Source organism: Macaca fascicularis, chromosome 13 (assembly GCF_037993035.2).
Source record: "Macaca fascicularis isolate 582-1 chromosome 13, T2T-MFA8v1.1".
Classification (NCBI taxonomy): Eukaryota; Metazoa; Chordata; class Mammalia; order Primates; family Cercopithecidae; genus Macaca; species Macaca fascicularis.
In genome coordinates, this window is record NC_088387.1 from 90,877,216 (window position 1) to 90,896,024 (window position 18,809).

The following is an 18,809-nucleotide window of genomic DNA, read 5'->3' on the forward strand; positions in this document are numbered from 1 at the left end:
AAGCAGACATCAGTGTCTGCTGATTTAATTTTTGCTCTCAGAGCAGCCAGGATTGGATCTGGAAAGCTCCTAATGGCAAGCCTGTCCCTGGAACAAGAGTAGACGCTGTGAGATTTACAAAGGAGGCTGACAGGCTGAGGCTGACAGGAACCAACCAGTCGGGGCAGAATCCACTGGATTTGGCTTCCTTTTCTTTCCTTCCGCAGGAGTTGCGGCTAGAACTCAGAAGAGCTCCACTGCTGGCCCTGAGGAGCCTGAAGCAATAATCAGAGTAGGACACAACTGGGCATCCCTTCAAGGGAAGCTGAGCTGTGCATCGCAATGGCCAAAAAGTGCGTGTCCTTTTTATTTATTCATGCAACAAACATTTATTATTCATTCACTCCACAAACATTTAGTAAGCACTTATTGTTTGCCTATTGTTCCTCCCCTGGGGACACAGGAAGAATTGGTCAAACGCCCACAGAACTTCACAGAACTTTTGTCCTGTTACCCTTCAGCAGGGGCTTGTGCCTGCCCCTGAGTTTATGGAGCAGAAGAAGACTTTATAGCCACTGTGTCTCCTTGAGCATTGTGTAGAATTTGAACCCAGGCCCAAGGTGGCTCCAGAGATGGACCTGGAAGACCCCAGTGAAGAGGTGCGGTCCTGCGAGCATCTTCTCAGGCAATCTTGGCTGTCCCAGGTGGGATTTTCTGATGTCCTGTGTTTAGCAGGGGAAAGGCAGACCATGCACCTGTAAGGACTGTCCATGACTTCAGACCCTCTCAGGGGCATGGGAGGAAAAGCATGGGATCATTTCCCAGAGAGTTTGGTGGTGAGGATGAGCTAACAAGAGTAGCAACCTTTCTATGTGGATGTGAGCTGTTGAGTCTGCAGCCCAAGTCCAAGTTCTTTGCAGAGGCTCACCTGGCCCACCCTGCTCCAGCTACACAGCTCTCCCACCTCCACCTTCCACCCAGCCAATGCATGCAGTCCCACCCAACATCCTTCACGGCCATGGTGCTGCTTCTCTTTCCTCACAGAGGAGCTCCTAAAGCCGTTCGTGTAGTTTGGCTGAGGCTAAGCTAGACCAGACTGAAAAGACGGCGCTTTTTACAGCAAAAGGATTCAGACTGGGCGCTTGAATGCTGAAGGATCAGACTTTCCATTCCTTTCCTCGTTGGTTATCTCAGTTTACTATCCTGTTTTCCTTCATGACGTGCCTTTATTGAAAGCTAATATTGAAGGCTTACTCCATCAGGCACTGTGTTTATGTGAATTGTCTTATTTAATCTTCAAATAGTCTTGTGAAGAAGCATCAGGCAATCACATTTTACAGAAGAGGGGAATGAAGCCTGGCAAGGAAGGAAGTTTGCCCAGCATCCCTAGCTGATTTGACCCCTCATGGTCAGTGCTACTGCTCTTAGCCAAAGGCTTGGCTTCCCCACGTCCAAGGGTGGGATCTACCTAGTCCTATAGCTCAGAGGTCCCATCAGAGTCATTGGGGAATCACTAGCCTCTCTGGTCCACCATGTTATATGCCCCCAGAGGGGACCATGGAGATGAAAGAGGAGGTGAGGCTATAGAAGCCCGTAGAATCTTGCTCTAGTGCTTACCTTCTGTGTGATCTTAAGCAACTTATTAACCTTCTTAAGCCTCAGTTCCTTATCTGTGAAACAGGTAAAATGAGAGCCTTCGTTAGAGAGCTGTTAGTGAATTACATGAGGTAACTCACAGTAGGCATTTATGAGAATGTCTGACACAAAATAAACACTCAGTAACTATTGTCTAGTACAGGCCCACAGCCCATTACCTATAATGCTGAAGTCACAAAAAGCTCTGAAAATTGTGCAGTTGGAAGTAAAACCTGTCCTGAAGTGTCGTACAACTATATCTAGGTTTTATTTATCCCACTTAGTATAAATATGCGTATGCTTCACTGAGGAAATACTAATAAGGTGCCACTCTGGACCCTCCTAGGGTTATTATATGACATACTGTATGTGTACCCTGTGACCTTTCTGAAATCTGAAGAACTCTGAATGCCAAAACACACCTGATTCCAAGAGTGAATGCCCAATAAGAGACTGTGAACCTGTATCACTTTTGAGAGTAGAGCCAGTAAGTCCCCTGATGGAGTTACAGTAGCAGTGACTGTCAACTCTGGAATTGCGAGAGCCAAAACCCTGGAAGGAATAGAATTAACTCCCTTCTCTCCTATAAGAAACTGCAGGCTGCTGCTTAAGGGCAGAAAGAATGAGAGGTAATGGAGTCAGCTGGAAAAATATATCTCCTTGTTCACTTGCTCATGTGATCACTGAGGGATTTCTGTAGGGGGTCTGGACCTCGGTGAAAAAATCTTTAAGGACCATCTCAATTTCAAGATCTCAGGAAAGGTGGTGATCCTCTTACTTCCTGCTTGATTGGCACGTTGCTAGGCTGGGCCAGGGAAAAGGGAGCAGAGCAGTTGTCCTCCCTCAAGGAATATGGACTTTCATTAAGGATACAAGATATGCATGCTTGAAACAAGTAGTGATATGTTAGAAGATTAGATCAGATTGATTAGAATATATTAGAAGATTATGAAATTAACGTTCGAGTGAGTAACTGAGCTGGTATGCACCATAGGAGTTCAGAAAAGGGAAACCAAATGTCAGGGAGCTAGTCTAAGGCCAGCTAATTCTTAGAGAGAAGAACCCAAGGAATGGATAAGGAAGGAGAAGAGAGAGGAAATTGAAGATGGAGTGGAGGGAGAAATAGGGACTTTGTGGTCTGAACTCCACATATACTATGAGGTATGGGCAATTTGGATAACCCATCTGAGCCTCAGTTTTCCCATTTCAAACATGGAGACAGTTACAGCTCTCTCTAGCTATGATCATTGTAAATATTTTTTAAAATGTAAAGTGTTAACACAACATTCATTCTTTTTTGGTAGCTGTAGACCCTGCAATTTAACTCTCAGAAACAGTTTTTGTTGATTCCATGATGCCTGTTGACCTTGAACTGGGCAGTTTACAGCCAAGCTCAAAGGTGTATGTTTGACAAAGGTATAGAAATCAGGAGGAAAAACAATTAATTATTCAACTAGCCAGAACCCCAAACAAATAACCCTCTTCGCCCACGGCAACACTTGACAACTCTTTCCATTCAGCCACTTTCGTTATTCTAATTAAGCTGACCCTCCATCCAGCTGCAGAGAGAGGAAGCAAGCCTGCCCGTGGGACCTTTACCCCCAAGTCAGAGATGTTTGTTCTTAGGAGATGTCATTTTATCTTCTTCTTAGGACCTCTTGGCCTGCTATAGCACACAGAACCACCCCATGGATGACTTCCTGATGGATGATGATTGTTCTGATATCTTGGCTCCGATGGCATTGTGCAGCCTCAACAGGTCACACAGATACTAAAACCATATACATCCTACATGTCAATGAGGGGAGAGGTGAAGGGGAAATTGTAAAACAAAAGGGAGCAGAGGTTATCACTGGTAGAAACACAGAGTGAGAGAAGGCTGCATGCTATTTAATGCAAAGGAAAAGTGGAAGAAATAGTCACCGGAACAGAGTTAACACCAGAGCCCACTCTCTAAGCAGAGTGCTCAGGAAAGTCATCTGAATTCTGATGGGAAACATCCTTACCTCAATATAAAACACCTAATAGAACTGAGACAAATAAGGTTCTTGACAAATAGAAGTTACTAGTAGTAGGAGCAGGGGTTTGGTAACATCGTTATCATCATCGTCATCCCCCATCACAGAGGACAAGCGTTCATGAACATCACTTCTTCTCTGAAGGCTGGGGTCAGGAAGAGCCTATCTGCTCCAGCGACAGTGAGAGAGGAGCCTGCCACAGCAGAGGCCAAGCCTGGCAGTTTCCATGTAGAAGTTGAAAGAATTTGAACATCAAACTGAGCCTTCATCTATAGTCATTGGGGTGACATTGGGCATTGTTGAGAGAACAAACATCGTGATTAAAAATGACACAAAGGGAGCCCTGTAGTGATAGGCGATTGTGAATGTTTAAATGAGGAAGGGAAGGGGTCAAGAAGACTAATCCAGAAAAAAAATGAAGGGCTACATCCTGATGACAACTTTGTTTTGTTTTGTTCAAATTGCTTTTATTACTTATCAATGTCAGTTTCTTACGAAATTTGAGATGACATTCACAATTCGGTGGCCTTTAATACATTCATAATGTTGTTTCACCACCACCTCTATCTAGTTCAAAACATTGTCATCAGTCAGCAAAACCTCTACTCACTAAGCAGTCCCCTCCCCACCATCCAATCTCCCTCCAGCCCCCGAGACACCACCAATTTGTCCTCTGTCTGTATGGACTTATCTATTCTGGATATTGCATACAAAAGGAATCATATGACATGTGACCTTTTGTATCTGGCTTCTTTCACTTAGCATGATGTTTTTGAGGTCCATCCACATTGTAGCAGGCATCTGTACTTCATTACTTTTTATGGCTGAATAATATTCCGTTGTGTGGATATACCACGTTTTGTTTATCTGTTGATGGATATTTGAACTGTTTTCACATTTTGGCTATTGCTCATAGTCAGTAGGAACAAGTCTGTATATCATGGAGGAATTTCTTATGGTTCTCTGAGTGGGATGGTTATTTTTGCTATGGTTACACCCTGCAAAAGCAATTACCCTCCTAAGCAGATAGATGTTTCTTCCAGGGGAAAGAATTCCTGGAGGCTGCCAGGATCCAGCTGAAGGTCCTGATGACCTCTTAAAGATGACTTTAAGTGGCTTTAAATGTCTTCAAATGTCTTCATGCATCCTTTGCTTGGATGGCAGGGCCAACCAAACTTTCTGACATAACACTTAAAAAGTTAGAGTCTCAACTTTTCTTCCTGGTGACCCATAGACATCCATAGGCAAGAGGATAAAGATTGGATCACCTTCCTCCTTGAAAGTAGCTCCAATTCAGCTCAAGTGACCTGTGAGAGGCAGTGTGGTCTGGTGGCAAACATCCGTGGCTGGAGTCAGAAGACAGACAGATGTTTAAGAGATGGCTCTGCCACTCCCAGGCTGTGTAGCAGCTAAGTAGCTCTGAACCCCAGCTTCCTCATTTTTCAAGAGGTGCTGTGATTGCTGCTTGCCTTTCTCATTGAGTTGTTAAAAGGCTGAAGGAGTTGTCATATGTGGGTGTGAATCTTAAACAGTCAAGGATCATACATTTGTGCTATGACTATTACTCCCCTGTTAGAAGACATGCAGGGTGACACTTGTGACTCACCATCAGTAGACTTTGCATTAGTCACAGTGCATTACTTGCAAGTATTTAAAAAATGGAGACCCATCAGAAGGCTACTGTGTCGCCCATAGAATTGAAGGAGAAATGAATAATCAGGCCCCAAAGGGCAGGAACCAGACAAGGTCTGGGCCTTCGGAGAGCAGGGGCTGACCGTTGGGGTGAATGAGGGGTGGCCATTTTTCTGTCTTTGCTTTGCTGCAATCGATGTTCAAAATCCCAGGAAAGGGTCTGATTGATGAACCGCTTGACTAGGGGAGGGCAAAAGTCCTTGACTGACAATTCCACCAGGCTGCACCATAGGGAAAGAGGTGATTCTCCAATTAAAAATCAGGGAGCTATTAACAGGAGAAAGGGGGAAAAGATTCTGGGGGGCCCCCAAACTGTCCACCAAAAATATACTCTTCGAGCTGCTCATGTGGAAGCAAGCACAGACTGGGACTCCCGAGCCAATGGCTCTGGGGCTACCCTAGAGCTGAGCGCAACTTGGAATAACCAGGGATTTGGGATACAGTTTGGAGACTGCTACCTGCGTGTCTGTGCAAGGTGCTTCCCTTAAACACCATGCACAATGTGTGCAGTCCAAGAGCTCAGGCTTGAGAAATCTGAACCAAACTGCATCTGGCTGCTAAAAATATCCAGGCTCCAGGGAGACAGCAGAGAGAGCTTTTCCAAAGCCAGCTGAGGCCTTCAATGTATGTAGGAAATTATTAATCATGCCCTGTGATTCTTCTTGGTATGAGCTGGCTTTATGCTTTAAAAATAAATAAATATGAACTGTGGTCCATCCAACCCCTCCTTTCTTTAACTATCCATCTCGGAAATAGTTGGTAACTCCTGCTGCCCATTCCCCCTGGGTGTAGGCTGCCCTGCTCCCTGGAAAACAGGAATTTCTTATCAGATCAACAGGAAATTCTATTTTTACTTGATGTTAGAATTAAAAATATCACAGGGAGAGAGATTCTCTTGTATCCAAACCTTGCACTAAATTTATCACCCAACTGAGGAGTTCTCCTTCCAAATGGTTGCTCCCAGGGTTCTCTCCCTCCGAGACTGGCACCAGATGGCAGGAGAGACAAAGAGCTTTGACATCCCAACTTGGTTTTTTTTTTCTAACCCCAGGTCACAGTGTTGCTGTGGAGATCACTTACGGTACTTGTAGAATGCTCCATGGCAAGTCATAGTTGAGCCTAGATGGTGGCTCCAGAGGCATTCACTAAGAAACAGAGACAGCTCAGGTTAGCAGCACTATAACACTCACTAAAGGCCCTGGCTAATAATGGTGCTTAAGTTGAGTGACTTCATTTCAAAAGCAAGCAAGAGGAGTGAAGCAAAGTTTACTGAGGCCCGACTGTGTGCGAAGTACTTACTAGCATGGGCCAGGCCATTCAATCTTTCCAGCAGCCCCCAAATAGAAGTAACAGCAGCAGCTGCTGCATCTTTCCAGTTTACAGAGGAGAAAGCACAGGCTGAGGAAGGTATCTGGGATTAGAATTAGAACTGGGTCAACTTGATTCCAGAGCTAATGCTCTTTTCTCTTTACCATCAGAATTTTTTTTTTCAACATCTTGAGGCAGATCAGGAGCAAAGCTAATGAATTCAGCAGCCACTAATGTAGGCACTACCAGCTGAATGACTGGCAGCCTCCAGGAATCCTTTCTCCTGTAAGACGCATCTATCCAGAAGGGCAGCTGCTTTCAGAGGGCTGTAACCATAGCTCAAATAACTACCCTATTTAGAGAGCTATAAGAAATTCCTCAATGCCCGGTTTGCTTAACTTGCAAGTTGTATGACTCTTTCTTGTAACCCTGCTAATATACCCTTAGCTTCTTTTCTGAGATGTGCCTAAACCACTGAAATAGGAGAGTTATCTGACCTCCCTTGCAGGATGTGTGACAGGGGTGTGGCTCATCTGTTACCACCTCTGCTCAAACTCCTTATGGGAAGGGGAGCACACAGATGGACAGGTGCAGGAGCCAGGGTGCTAGGCTCTGGCCCCATGGCAGTGTCCAGGGATGGGAGCCTGTGACTCCCAGAGCCCAAGTGGGCATGTGTTACAGTATGCTCTTTCAGCCTTCCCATCTGTGGATGGCTTAAGTGTTGACCAGCTCACTGGACCCTCTGTTTTTTCGCAAGGGCAGAGGGCCAGTGTGACAGCTTTCCATATCCCAAGCTCTTGTCCAGCATCCCAGAATAATCAGGTTACACATGGACTTGAGGGATAGTGAATGCAGGGGCTTTATTGGGTGGTGGAGGTGGATGTCAGCAGGATGGATGGGGAGCTGAAAAGGGGATGGAGTTGAAAGAAATCAGGCACATTCCTCAGCCCCGGGCTCAACACAAACAGGCCCAGTACAAACACATCCCACCATATATCTCTCAACTTCCTGAGCCCAGTACAAACACATCCCACCTGGAAAGTCCCCGATAAGGACACAGCCGTTTGTGGTTTTACTGAAAGCGCGGGAACCAATAGAAAAACTGCTAAATATATAACTTAAAATGTAAACCAATTGTAATGCTGTAACCAAAAGAATTCCCTTGTTCCTCTGTAACTTTACATATCCTATTTATGTCGGGCTATAAAAAGCAAGCACTCGCATTGTTCGAGGCCCTCTTGTATGCTGTGGAATGGAGGGACCAAGTTTGAACTTGTAAAAGATCCTTGCTGCTTGGCTTTGACTCTGGACTCTGGTGGTCTTCTTCGGGGAACAAACGGTCTGGGTACAACAGAGTGGGAAGATGATCTTCCCCTGGAGTTTGGCCATCCAGCAGCTGATTCTCCGACCATCCTTAGCAGAACTCCTCCTGACGTTCCTTCTCTTCTGTCCTTCTCCACTGCTCTTCTGCTGTTCTGTTCATCTGCTTGTCAGCTCATCTGCTTCTGGAGCCTGGGGTCTGGGGTTTATATGGGTACAGGATAGGGGGCTTGGCAGGCCAAAAGGCAACTTTTTGGGTGCAAAAACAGGAATGCCTGTTTCCATTTAGGGCCATGGATATCCAGGCTTGAGGTTGGGGACTTTGACGCTCTTCTACCCAGTATTTCCCTGTCTCCTGTCCATATCACCAGCACCTTATTTACTTACTGAGTGTTTTGTATTGTTTGTTTTGTTTTAATGGTGCAACTAAAAGAGTATTGCAGGATATCTGGGCTTTAACCCTGGCTCTGAAGCTGAGACTTTATGAAATTAACTTCTCATCTCAGGGCCTCAGTTTTCTCATCTGTACTAATAACAAGCTGAGTTCTCATATGGCAAAAAGTGGGGCTAGAGATCTCTCTGGGTTCCCTTTTATAAGGACATTAATCTCATTGATGAGGACTCTGCCCTCATGACCTAATTACCTCCCAAAGGCCCTACCTCCAAATACTATCATACTAGGGATTAGAATTTCAACATAAGATTTTTTTGGAGACACATTTAGTGCATAACAGCACCTGTTATAAATGTCACAGATCCCTGACTTCTCTACCACCAATAAAAGGAAGAGGGTGCCCACCTTCTGAGATTCTTCCTGCTGTGGGGTTGATCATCCCTTTAAGGAAGCCAGGTATTTGGCTAATAGCTGAGAGGCAGCTTCAACTTTTGGCGCCATGTCCAGGAGTGAGAGACAGCCTGTCACATTTTAAAACTTTGATGTATTTCTTAACTTCTGAAGAATTGGTCTATTCATGCAGAAACAGTATAAAGAAAGGAGATCAAAAGACAAAAAAGGAATTGGAACATGTCATAGACAGAAACCCAGTGACTCAGGTCGAAAGGCTGACAGCTCTCAGAATATTCAAGAATTGGGGCCAGATAAAAACCAAAAAGCAAACATACTCTCAAACAAGCTGACACTTCTCATTGTAGGGGTACTGTATTGCCAAAGGCAAGGTACTTGTGGAGCCAGTTAAGGACTCTGAATACTAATTGCATGGATAACAGCTAAAGACAGGGCCTGAATAGATGAGTCAAGTATGAACTCAGACGCCTAAGGGCAACAGAAGGAGGAACTTTGGAGGTATGAAAGTTGGTTCAAGCGTGGGTCAGTGTACTCAATCTGGCCTTTACCTCCCCTGTAGAAGGCAGTATTAGTTATTCCCATGAGAAAGATGGGATATTGAAACCTCCTTTGCAAGAATTATAACAGAAAATTACGGCAGTAGGGGAGATCTGATCTAGCCAATCCTCTTCTTGCCTTTAGCCTTCCAGCTGCCAAGCTAGCTTTGGGAGACATTTAGGTTGTAGTTTAAATGATAATAGCCCTTCCACAAACCTCAACTGCCTTAGTAAAGCTAATGAGAGACCACTAGGCTAAGAGGAAGAGAGGAGCCTGAATTTTGCTAAGGTATAGACATAAACAATTGCCAGCCATTATTTAACAGGTTACAAGATATGCCACTTTACAAATTACTCCTACAGATGACATCTCTATTGTGGAACCTAAGATTGGCCTTTCAAGATATGTTTTCAGGTGTTTTGCATGTCTCACATCCATTGCTCCACCTGGACCCACTGATCAATGGCTCCTGAGGCACCATGTAGAAGTGAATCAGCACACAAAAGGACCATTTTCCACACCCCTATGATTGCACCCCAACCGATCAGCAGCAAACACCATTCCCTAACCACCCCCAGCCCTTCCCCCAAACTGTCTTTGAAAAACCCCTAACCTAGGAGCCTTCGATGAGATTGATTTGAATAATAACTCCATCTCCTGCATAACATGGCTGGCCTTGCAACAATTAAGCTCTTTCTCTACTGCAATGCCATGGTCTATTTTGTGTAGCAGAAAGGAAGAACCCATCAGGTGGTTACAGTATGCCTATAAGACTGCTAGTTGATCATCAACACACCATAAGTGCCTGGTCAGCACAAGGCACCATAATGAGTACTGGGGGGAAGATCATGTGCAGAAATGGGTACATAGCAAGACAGCCTAGAAGAGATTTTTGTCCCACATTCTCATTTTATAGAAGTGAGGAAACTGAGACCTGAGAGCAGGAGTGACTTACTCAGGATCACATAGCTAAGCAGTGGTGGGCAGGGCCAGGATCCAGGGCTCTTGTGGTTAGGTTCTTGTCTCAACAATCCTACAAAATGGTGAAACCGCCTTTGCAAAATTATAACTAAGGAAATCATGACAGTGAAAGAAATCAGAGCTAACTGACTCTATCTTGCTTCTAATCCTTAAGCTGTCCTTGTTCATTCCTGGATGTAGGCTGAACAAACTTTGGGAAGGAATTCAGTTATTGGTTTGACTCTGAAATAGAATTGATAACAGCCCTTTCCCAAAAAGACCCCCTTCTTGTCTGGGGTCCACTCTGCCTTTGCTGGACTAACAAATTAGCTACAAGATTAGAAATTACAATTTAGGAGTCATGCAGCCTCTGGCTCCAAGAGTCTGAACCTCTCTAAGTTGCTTCTGGGGGTAACATCACTTTACCCCCATTGTAAAACCTAAGATCAGTGCTTGAGATATTCTGCAGACCCTGCACTTGATGGATCAGCTGACACCACCCAGACCAGTAACCTGGCTCAACCAGCTCTGTGATCCCACTCAGAAATCAGCAAGAAGTCACTTCGACCCCTTGTGATTTTATCTTAAGCCCGACCAATCAGCACTCCCTACTTTCCAAGATCATACCAACAAAATTATCCTTAAAAACTCTGATCCCCAAATGCTCGGGGAGACTGATTTGAGTAATAATAAAAATCCAGTCTCCTGCACAGCTGGCTCTCCGTGCATTACTCTTTCATCATTGTAATTCCCCTGTCTTGATAAACCAGCTCTATCTAGGCAACAGGCAAGGTGAACCCATTGGGCAGTTACAATGGTATCATAAAAGAGGTGTGGGCCTGAATGTTAGGAGAACCTGATTCTAGAATTGGGTCAGCTACTTACTTACTTGGGGACTTCATTTCACCTCCTTTAAGACTCAGTTTTCCCATCTGTATAACAGGGGATGGGACTAGATGGTCTCTTTGGTCTCATGTTTCAATAGTCAGGATAAGCTAGATTTTGCTGTGATAACAAAGAACCCCCAAATCTCAGTGGCTTAAGAGGCAAAGCCTTTTTTTAAATTTTTATTTTTGTAAATTATGTATTTTATGATGATTAGAAGGACTGTCTTCAAATCAGTACAAATATTTCACAAATAATATCTGGCCATTTTCTAACCAATTGAGGAATTTGTTGCACAATAAGCTGCCTTACATCTTTCAGCAAGAAAAGCATTAAATTTGAATAGTAAAGACATTATAAGGCTGAATGCGATGGCTCATGTCCGTAATGCCAACACTTTGGGAGGCCAAGGTGGGCAGATCACTTGAGCTCAGGAGTTCGAGACCAGCCTGGGCAAGATGGAGTGATCCCATCTCTACAGAAAAATAAAAATTTAGCCAGGCATGATGGTGCACACCTGTAGTCCCAGTAACTGGGGAGGCTGAGTAGGAGGATCACTTGAACCTGGGAGGTCAAGGCTGCAGTGAACCGTGATTGCACCACTGTACTCCAGCCAGGGTGACAGAGCAAGACCCTGTCTCAAAAAAATAAAAAAAAAATTATACAATGAATTAGGACACAATTAAAATTTGCTTTAAACATTTCTTTGGGGGAGGGGACACCATACTTCTACTCAATGAAGAGAAACATTTTTACAGTCCAGAGGGGTTTTTTTTTTTTGCCCTATTATGCCATGAATCCATAAAGAAGAGGTTCTAACAGTTCAGGCTCCTTCTCATTGGTTCTCACAAAGTGTGCTTCTCTGTTGGAGCAGGCTGGCGCTTCAGCTGAATCCCAGTAACTTTCTCTTTGGCTTCCTTGTTTTTCTGATCATTTTCCTTCAAGTGTGCTTCAAGAAACTCTCTTGGCTCTCAGAGTGCTTAATGTGCTCAATATGCACATTAGTTCTCTTGGCAAGAATCTTGCCCTTAACTTGTTTGTTTACAGCAATGCCAACAACATGCTGGGTGGCATTGTAGGCTCTTCCAGTATTGCCGTGGTAACACTTGTGGGGCCTTCCTTTCTGAATACTGCCCATTTCCTTGATGTCTGCAGTTTGGCCTTTCTTATAGATTTGCATGTACGTGGCCAAAAGAACAACAACTCTTTTTGAAACGGAGTTTTCCTCTTGTTGCCCAGGCTAGAGTGCAGTGGCATGATCTCGGCTCACTGCAACCTCCGCCTCCCAGGTTCAAGTGATTTTCCTGCCTTAGCCTCCTGAGTAGCTGGGATCACAGGCATGCACCACCATGCCCAGCTAATTGTGTATTTTTAGTACAGATGGGGTTTCTCCATGTTGGTCAGGCTGGTCTCAAACTCTCCACCTCAGGTGATCCACCTACCTCAGCCTCCCAAAGTGCTGGAATTACAGGCGTGAGCCACCACACCCAGCCAACAACTCTGTTTTCTAAAAGACCTAGAGAACATGTGTCAGGTACCTCTCCTCTTTCCCTTTGTGTTCATCATTTTGGCAAATTACTGGAAGAAGGTGGTTCCAGCCAACAGGGCAAAGGCCTCTTTTTCATTCACATCCTATGATCCTGGTGGGTTGGCAGGACCCAGGCTGATGGAAGCTCAGCTTCCATCACATGCTTCATGGGGAAGAAAATATATATAATAAAGTGTATACTCGCCTTTAAAGCTTTTGGCCAGAAATGACATGTGTCACTTCCACATATCGTTTGTTGACCAAAGGAAGTCACAAGGTCATCTACCATGCACCCAGAAGAAGACCCTGGAAATAATTGACAACAATCCTGCCTCCTATATGGCATAAAGAGCTACGTGGTTCAGTGAGGGTGGGGGTGGGGGTCGGGGAGACACTTGCCCCAGTGGACTTCACGGAAAGACTTCATAAAGAGGCTCCACTCTGAGAGGTGGAGATTAGAAAGCACTGAATCTAGAAGGGGTGGCAGGAGCAGAAGCAGAGGTGCTGCAAAGGTCAAGAATTCAAACTTAATGGGGAACTGCCTAGTGCCTAGATGCACTGAAGTATAAGGGAGAATAAGAAGCGAGAAATCTGATACCAAGTCATGCAGAGCCTTAAAGACAATCAAGGGCCTTGAAGGGGTGTGTGCCTTATTTGCATTTGCTAGGCCCTGATTTTTTTTTTTTTCTTTTTTTTCTGAGACGGAGTCTGCCTCTGTCACCCAGGCTGGAGTGCAATAACTGATCTCGGCTCACTGTAACCTCTGCCTCCCAGGTTCAAGTAATTCTCCTGCCTCAGCCTCCCAAGTAGCTGGAACTACAGATGTGCACCACCATGCTTGGCTAATTTTTGTACTTTTAGTAGAGATGGGGTTTCACCATGTCGCCCAGGCTTGTCTCAAATTTCTGAGCTCAAGTGATCCGCCCGCCTCAGCCCCCCAAAACGCTGGGATTACAAGCGTGAGCCACCGTGCCTGACCAGGCCCTGAAATTTCTGAGCTGGTTTGTGAGCTTATCAAGCAGAGTGTGGGATGGCACCAGCAGCTCTAGAGAAGAGGTGAGAAGAGTACAAAGGAGTAGGCAGACCAGGAGGCCACTGCTATCCTTTGGGGAGAGGTGACAAGGCCCTAAGCCCTGATGCTTTATTTTAGGACAGGTGCAGCAGGGGAAATAGAACAAATGCAAGAGTAATTACATGGGAAAGAACCTAGCACAGGTCTTGGCACCATTGACATGTGGCCTCAATTTGGTGACCAGTTGATGTTATCTAAAGAGGAAGAGGGAAGAATGAAGACAAGCTGGAAGATTTGAGTCCCCATGCCTGGAAAAAAGGAGTGTCATCTGCAGAAAGCAGGGAGTCAGGATGGGGAGCTGGTTTGGGATGAGGGGTGTGGTGAGAAGTGCCGAGTTCTCAAGGTGACCAGTGAGTCTCTTCATTCCCTCCTCTCTTCATGGGAATGTGGAGAAGAGGAGAACGGGTTGCTGGAGTGTGCAGTTGGGTTGAAGCAGTCCTTCCGGATATGAAATTCAAGCCAGTGTCCCCCAGACCACTAGGGAGACTGTGGCAGGCCAGGTCTCACTAAGGCAGGCCTCCATCACAACTGTTTCAGCACTGACTGAGTGGTGAAGTTAGATATTAAAATCTGAAAGAGTCAGTGCCCTATTACACAGGCTAGAATGTAACAAAAGCCCATCAAGAATTTTGCCTAGGCCTTTCCTGGGCCTTGAAGGATGACAAGATAATGAAGGAATTCTTAACGGGACCCTCTTAGGATTAAACAAGTTTTATTGGGGGTCTGAAGAAACTCCCCAGGCCTCCACAAACACATTTATGGGGAGTCAGAAGGAACTCCCCAAACATGCATGATTTAGCAGGAGACAAGTCCTGGACCTATTTAGATTAAGTACATTTACTGAGGCTCCAGAGAAAGGTCTTCAAGACTCAGACCTCAGTTATATATTAAAAAAATTTAATCACTTATGTGTTTAGATGAATGCACACTTACATGTAGACATGTAACTTAGAAGGTATATAAGCTCTGGAAAACTTTTAATTTTGAGTTGGTCTAAGGAGAATTTCCAGCCTTCTTCCTATAACCAGTTACAGAAATAAAAACTTTTTCTCCCAGTTCATCTGTATCTCATTGTTATTAGAATGATAACGAATAAGCAGCTTATTAGAATAAGCAGCCAGACTCTCAGTTTGGTCCAGGAACAAGACTATGAGAGGATCTTTGAGTTGTCCAGCCTATGTTTTCTGAGCACGCACAGATACATGCAGTGGTCTTAGCATCCCAAAGAAGCAGGGGTGATTTTTTTGGGAGTTGCCTAGAACTGCCTTGACATACGTTTTTCTAAGGGGGCTTTCTTGGGAAAGGAAACGGTATCTCTGCCCCTTTAGTAGACAGAGAGCCTATGGTGCTCCCTCCTGAACTCAAAGGCCATGACAAGAGGACACTCTGGCCTGGGATCATGGTGAAAGGCATGGGTAAAGTCCAGTGCCAAAGGAGACCTGGCTCATCAGCTGTTCATCTCTCTAAAGGGTCATTTTCGGGTCACCTGTTCTCCATGCTGAGCTGATGGCTTCTGAGAGACGGGAAGAAGAGCCAAAAGGAGGTGATGGACTTATCAGCTCTGACTCCAAGTGCTTGCTGTGGGTGGGTGACTGAAGAAGCCCCTGTCTCCACTGGACAGAGATGGAAATCCCCGATCCTGAGGTTCAGGGTCTATAGAATAACGAGGCTGACATCAACTGTTCCTTCTGGAGAAGACTCAGTTTCCACCAGTCATTTTGTGTATTCTGACCAGGTCTCAACTAGCTATTTCCAAAGCCACTACTATCATCCTGAGTTTATCTAGAAAAGATGTTGACATGCCTTCCAGCCCCTGTTGCTCACCATCCTCTTTCAAGACTCTGAATGGGATTATTTAAAGTAATAATGAAAAGCAAAACAGGAAATTCTTATCTGTTTTGGCAGGAAATTCTTTAGCTGTGTGGAAGGTTCTGCCCTGGGGGTTTGTGCCCTCCAGGAACTGTTTTGCAATGATTTATGGTCCAAGATGGCGCCAGCCCTTCCTTGGCCCACGGGGTGAGAAAGGGAGGTATATGCTGGACCCTGGGAAGCAGGATTTGCATTATCTTGAAATGTACATTTCTATTGATAACATATTCATTGTCTCCACTCATAAGTTATGGTCCTGTTTTTGTCTTGTCCTGGAATAAGGAGTAGCAAATTCAGGCGAAGTTAAGATGCTCCATTTCAGGTTTGAAAAGCTTCATTCTTTAGAATGCATTAATTTATGTGAAATCCTAGGTAACAGAACATAGAGGAGAAGCTGTTGTGATAGACACTTTATGTAGGTCGTGTTACGTTCTCTCACTACAGATATTATTTTCTCCATCTCACAAATGTGGAAACTGAAGTTCACTGAAGTTAAGCAACCGGGTCTAAGTCACATAAGGACTAAAGGGTGGAGCCGAGAGGAAATGTGTTTTTTTGTTTTTTTAAATTATATTTTATGTTCTAGGGTACATGTGCACAACGTGCAGGTTTGTATTTAGGAAATGTGTTTTCAATAGACTCTGAGTGACCCTGAGGCCCAGGCCAGGCCAGCTTTGCTCCCCATTGTGTCCCCAACACCCGGCAGAGCGTGTGGAATATAGCAGGCACTTGAGAAACAGACTCTGGATGAAAGGATGAAGGTGTGGGATCTGTTGGCTGCGGTGTCCTGTGGCTAGGCCTCCTTGTTCCTGTTCCCACGCGGTCTTCTGATTATTTCTAGTGTTCACCACACCGGAGATGACAAATTTCACAAAAATGCTGAGAGACTGATTGTTGGGTGTCCCTGAGAGCTAATCTCTCTCTTTCTCTCTGTCTCTCTCTTTCTAATTATCTATTGAGAGTTACATCCTTCTACTGGTTCCACGACTTTGGGCTTTCATCTCCTATTCCTTTTTATAAGATTCCTAGCCGGGCGCAGTGGCTCACGTCTGTAATCTCAGCACTTTGGGAGGCCGAGGCGGGTGGATTACCTGAGGTCAGGAGTTCGAGACCAGCCTGGCCAACATAGTGAAACCCCGTCTCTACTAAAAATACAAAAAAAAAAAAAAAATAGCTGTAATCCCAACTACTAGGGAGGCTGAGGCAGGAGAATCACTTGAACCCTGGAGGCGGAGGTCGCAGTGAGCCGAGCTAGCACCATTGCACTCCAGCCTGGGTAACAAGAGTGAAACTCCATCTCAAAAAAAAAAAAAAAAGATTCCTTCTTTCGGAATCTGCATTAGAACAAAGCTGGTTCTGAAAGTGCTCAGAAGCCCACCTGCAGCTGAGGCTCAAGGGCCGATCTGTGTTGGAGCTGGCTCCTCCACAAACCCTCCTTCCTCCCTCATTGTCTTGACAATGTCTTGCTTAGGAGTCGGAAGACCTAGGTTCCAGTAACAGGGCTGTCATTAACTGGCAGGCACTTGTACTTCTGAACCGGTTTCATCATCTTTATTTTGTTTGGCTGGCAAAAGATTTTGTCTGTAGCTGATTTTTGAATGCCTTTATCTACCAGGGCAAGCGATCTCCTGCTCACTACTAGTCCAGCGTGGCTCATTGGCTTAGAGCCATCTACTTCACATGTTTCCATTTGAGTTTGAATCTTCAGACAAAATGGTTCATGTGTCCTCTTCTGGTGCCAACAACCCCTGTGTATGTGATTCTAGGATGCTTACCATGCCCCTTTACCCTGGCCTTTGCTTCCTATTCAAGAGGTTTGTCACTGGCGTCAGTGTTTTCTCCATTGTCAAGCACCCTCTATGGCTGATGCTTCCTACCTGGTGACCTGACACGTTGCCTCTCTTCGTGTCCACTGACTGAGTCACTTCAAATTTCCACCACCATGGGCTCTTGATCTTGTGACTGCTTGGCCTGGTTTTTATAACCACATTGTTAGCACTGACTGATGTTAAGGTTCTCCATGGGTCTGACTGATCTGAGCAATTCCGTATTCATTCATTCATTTATTCATCCATCCAACAAATATTTATGTTAACTCATTATTAACTTGCAGGGCCTCATGCTGTTGCCCAGGCTGGAGTGCAGTGGCATGACCACAGCACACTGTAACCTCAGACTGCTGGGCTCAAACCCTCCTCTCACCTCACCCTCCTGTGTAGCTGGAAATGCAGGTGTGCACCACCATGCCTAGCTATTTTTTAAAATTTTGTAAAGATAGGATCTTGCTATGTTGTCCAGGCTAGTCTCAAACTCCTGGCCTCAAGCTGTCCTCCCACCTTGGCCTCCCAAAGTGCTAGTTGTGAGCCACTTTACCCCACCTCATTGTTACTTTTGGTGCTGCTAACTTACTTATAGAATGGACATAAGAATTCTTAGAATGGGCCTGAGAATTGACAGTCTGTTTTTATTTATCCCTTCTAATTTGATAAGTAGGCTAACACTTGGAGATACACATTATATATCTGTCATAATGTTACCGGTGGGTCTTTGTTCTTAGAGCTCCCAAGATGGCAGCAAGCCTTTTGTTCTCTGACCTGGGGTTCTTGGCCTCACGGGTTCCAAGGAATGGAACTTTGGGCCATGCAGTGAGTGTTATAGCTCTATTAGAAGCCGTGGGTCACGGAAGAGAACTGTGGAACCCAGAGACTAGTGTTCAGCTCGATTAGGACAAACCTGGGCACTTACCGCACAGGAACAATGGCGAGCCTCTAGCCTGATCAGGAGCGGCAATGGGTGCCCTGCTGGATCAGAAGCACAGCGGACACCCTGCTGGATCTGGAGGGGTGGAAGTTAGCGGCGGGTCTGCGAGGGTGGCCATCTGCAGTGGTGGACGGCGATCGAAAGCTCAGCTTGAGCCGGAACAAACACGGACCAGAATAGTGTGCAGCTGCAAGATTTAACAGAGTGAAAACAGAGTTCTCATACAACGGGAGAGGACCCAAAGGGGGTTGCCACCACCGGCTCGAATGCCTGGGTTTATACATCCTGATCATTGTCCCTCCCGCTGTGCTCTCAGGCGATAGATGATTGACTGTTTCTTTACCACCTGCTTTTAGCTTAACTGGTATTTTAGTGAGCTCTCTTTGCTACCTGATTGGCCGGGTGTGAGCTGAGTTACAAGCCCCGTATTTAAAGGTGGGT

At 45.2% G+C, this 18,809-nt stretch overlaps 1 long non-coding RNA gene across 1 annotated transcript; it reads right to left on the reverse strand.

The window, feature by feature from the left end:
* Positions 1-342: 342 nt before the first annotated feature.
* Positions 343-18,712, reverse strand: LOC123568404 (uncharacterized). The gene is made up of 3 exons (XR_006691743.3): positions 18,354-18,712; positions 1,597-1,649; positions 343-701 (listed from the first exon to the last, which is right to left on the reverse strand). It is a non-coding gene; the product is annotated as an uncharacterized lncRNA (long non-coding RNA).
* Positions 18,713-18,809: the final 97 nt, after the last annotated feature.